Here is a 3,475-nt window from a genome sequence, read left to right on the forward strand (position 1 = left end):
CAGCTCCAGGAGCACTCTGTACTATAGATGTACCACATATACTCGGACATGCAGGAGTAGGGGTGTTATCTCTCTGGAGAGCCCCGAACCTGGGTAAACTAGCGCGTGCTACTCGCATACCCGTCCCTGGATATTCCGGCAGCAGTCTTGTCCTCACGCGAAGCCACCTTGTGGCATATGTCGTCTTGCACCCCCTCGTGAGAATACCACGACATTTGGCGCCCACCGTGGGGCGGTACTATGCTACCGCGCTGCTGCTGGTTTCGCAGTCCGGATGGGACCCTTTTTTCTTCATCGCCTCGCCACGGTGTCACACCGTCTCTCCGGTAGCGCTCGGGGGCTCGACATCGACCCGCCCCCGGAGCGGCCGCGAGGGGTGGCGCGTCATCGGTGTCAGCCCCTTCGCCTTCACCGCTGCCGCATCGCGCCGTCTCTCCGGTAGCCCTCGGGGGCTCGACTTCGACCCGCCCCGGAGCGACCGCGAGGGGTGGCGCGTCCTCGCCGTCGGCCTCTTCGTCATCACCACCGCAACTCCGAAGGTCCGTTTGCGCGCGCCGCGCGTGGGGCCTTGCTTTGGTCGGCCATGTCTGTCCACGCGCCGCTCGCGTCTGCTCCCCTCCGCGTTGTGCCTTGCTCCGGCCGAGCACGCATTTTCCACTCCATACCATCTACAAGCTAGCTAGATGCTAGTCAACAATGATCAAACAATTGGGCATACACTACATAAATACTACCCAGACTACCCCATACACCCGTGCATAGTCCAGATGCAAGCCAGATACGAGTTTGACACAGTCTGTACATTGGTTGGACGATGGCCATACATCATTCAGATAACACCCAAATGTTTTCTGCACCACTCTTCATGCATCTCCGCCCGTACCTGGCCTCGCCGTCCTCGCGCCCGCTGCTCCGCCGTCGGCCGTCTCCCTGGTCATCGGCTCCGGCCTCGCCTCGGATGCACCTCCATGCGCGAGCAGCCTGGCCACCTCTGTCCATGTACGTGCGTGCACTCATGCCTAGTGAGCAAGCTAGCTTGCAAAGCCGATGGATTCGGCTGCGTATATGCTAGCTTGAGTTAATTACACGATAGTACCACAATTGGGGCCGTGGTGGCGAATTGGTACCAGTTTTGAAAATTTTTACCTGTCAGTACCACGTTTGGACCGAACCGTTGCAAATCGGGCTAAACTTCGTATTTGTACGTATTGACGCTGGAACTGACCGCCCGGGCCCGCGCGTCAGATGCCACGCTGGCGAATCGGCACTCGCCCGCTCGCTCAATAGGTGCGGTCCGGCTCGAACCGGACCGGTCCGTGCTCCACTCTGTTCCTCCTCGCTCCTGCCTCCCTCCTTGCTCCTCTCTTGTCGCCCTCGTCACCGCCGGCAGCTTTGCCGGAGCGGAGCGCCGCCGCCCGCCATGGTTTTCGAAGACGAAAGCAGTGAGGACACGTCCAGCCTGCCGTACATGCACTCGACCTCATCCACGGACGGGCTTAACCAGGTGATTTTCCTTGAGCTAGGTCTAGGGTTAGGGTTTCAGATTTGGGGCTTTTTGATTTGGTTGATTTCGCTGGGTTTTGATTTGGGCATTTTGATTGTACGAGCTTCGGCAGGTCCCTTTCAGCGTTGAAGATCCAGATTACCAGGGGCTTGAGCTGGAAACGATGTCGCCATGTGAGAAGCACGGCAAGGCATCTGAGAGGCTTGTCGCATTTGAAGGAACAGACACAGGGAGAAGGTTCCTAGCATGTGCAGAGCCGGTATGAATTCTATGTTGATAGTGGGATATTATATATAGGTTGATAGTGTCATATTATTGTTGGTTTGACAGTGCCATATTGAACATGAGTGAACATGAGTACAAGGCCTGATTATTAAGGGCATATTCATATATAGGTTGATAGTGTCATATTATTGTTGGTTTGACAGTATCTAGGTGGATAGTATGTACTGCATATGCTTTGGCAGTTCACCAAATTTGCAGTTAGAGATTGCTCTCTCTTGTTTTGTAGCGATTAGCAAAATCTAGTTCAAAGCTGTAGCTGAGTGGTGCTGTAATTTGTCATGCTGTTATTTAGTGGGTAGGTACATCTCAATTACTAGTGTAGCTTAGTGGTGCTATTATTACCAATGTACAGTGTTATTGCTTTGCACTAGTTATTTACCTGTGCTTCTGAAGTAACATGTTTATTTTTTTTTATCTTTTTGCCTTTTTGCAGGAAGGGCAGAATTGTGGGTTTGTTGAATGGGTTGATCACCAGTGGCCCCCAACAATGCAAAATGCATTGTTGAAGCTGTGGGCCATGGTTGAAGATAGCAAGAGTGCTAGGGTGAATGATAATCTTGAAAGTTCTTTCCCTATCCACCATCTGACAGAAGAGAAGAACAAGCTGGAGGCCAACTATGACAAGTTAGTCCAAGATGTGCATGAACTTATGAGCTTCCAGGAGGACAGGGTGGTGGATTTCAGATATCTGCAGGATAACCTTACATATCAGCAGCAATGCAGAAGTGAACTGCTGGTTGATATGAAGGCACAGATGGCAAAGAAAGATGCAGAGTTTGAGAAGCTTAAGCAGAATTATGAAGTGCTACTGAACCTGACAAGAGCACAAGCAACAGTCATCCAAAACTTGAAGTTGAAGCATATTAAAGACAATCAATTGTTTAGTGAAGATAAGATGAACTTGGAGTTGAAGAATGCAGAGCTCACAAAGTCTGAGGAGAAGCTCACCCAAGAGAAGCTAGAGTTGAAGCTTCAGATTGCTGAGCTGATGAAGGCAGAGGAGAAGCTGAAGGAGAAGATCAAGGGGATCCAGGCCATCTTAGAGAAGTGAAGAAAATGAATATGAGACTAGTGGGTAATGCTGACCTTTTGGGCATGATGGTTGTGTAGTGTATGGCTCTACTAATTGTGAACTATGTCTGTGTATGTATGTAGTAGATATGCTTTTCATCCTTTTGTGAGAAAAGGATGAACTATGCATTTAAACTCAAACTCCACTATGTATTTGTGATGGACCTGCTGTGTACCCTATAATATGTTGAACTCCAGTAAGTATTGTTTGTTATGTTGGCTAGACTTGAAATGATGATATATCATGCATTGGAAGATGGATCAGATATTCTGTGCCATGAGATGTAGACTAAAAGTTATGATTTCTCTTGCAATAGGTTTTATATTTTTATATTAGATGATTATGTTAGCATTGGAAGACTATTTGATGGTTATGTTAGCACTGGAATATTATATGGTTATGTTATATCATGCATTGGAAGCCCATGTTGGTTAGGTTAAGTTGGTTCCGTCGACCCCTAGCCACCGTAAACCCTAATGGTTAGATTAAGGTGGTTCCGTCGACCCCGAGCCACCATAAACCATCATGGTTAGGTTAAGTTGGTTCCGTCGACCCCTAGCCACCATAAACCATAATGGTTAGATTAAGGTGGTTCCGTCGACCCCGAGCCACCG

Source organism: Triticum aestivum, chromosome 7A (assembly GCF_018294505.1).
Source record: "Triticum aestivum cultivar Chinese Spring chromosome 7A, IWGSC CS RefSeq v2.1, whole genome shotgun sequence".
Lineage (NCBI taxonomy): Eukaryota > Viridiplantae > Streptophyta > Magnoliopsida > Poales > Poaceae > Triticum > Triticum aestivum.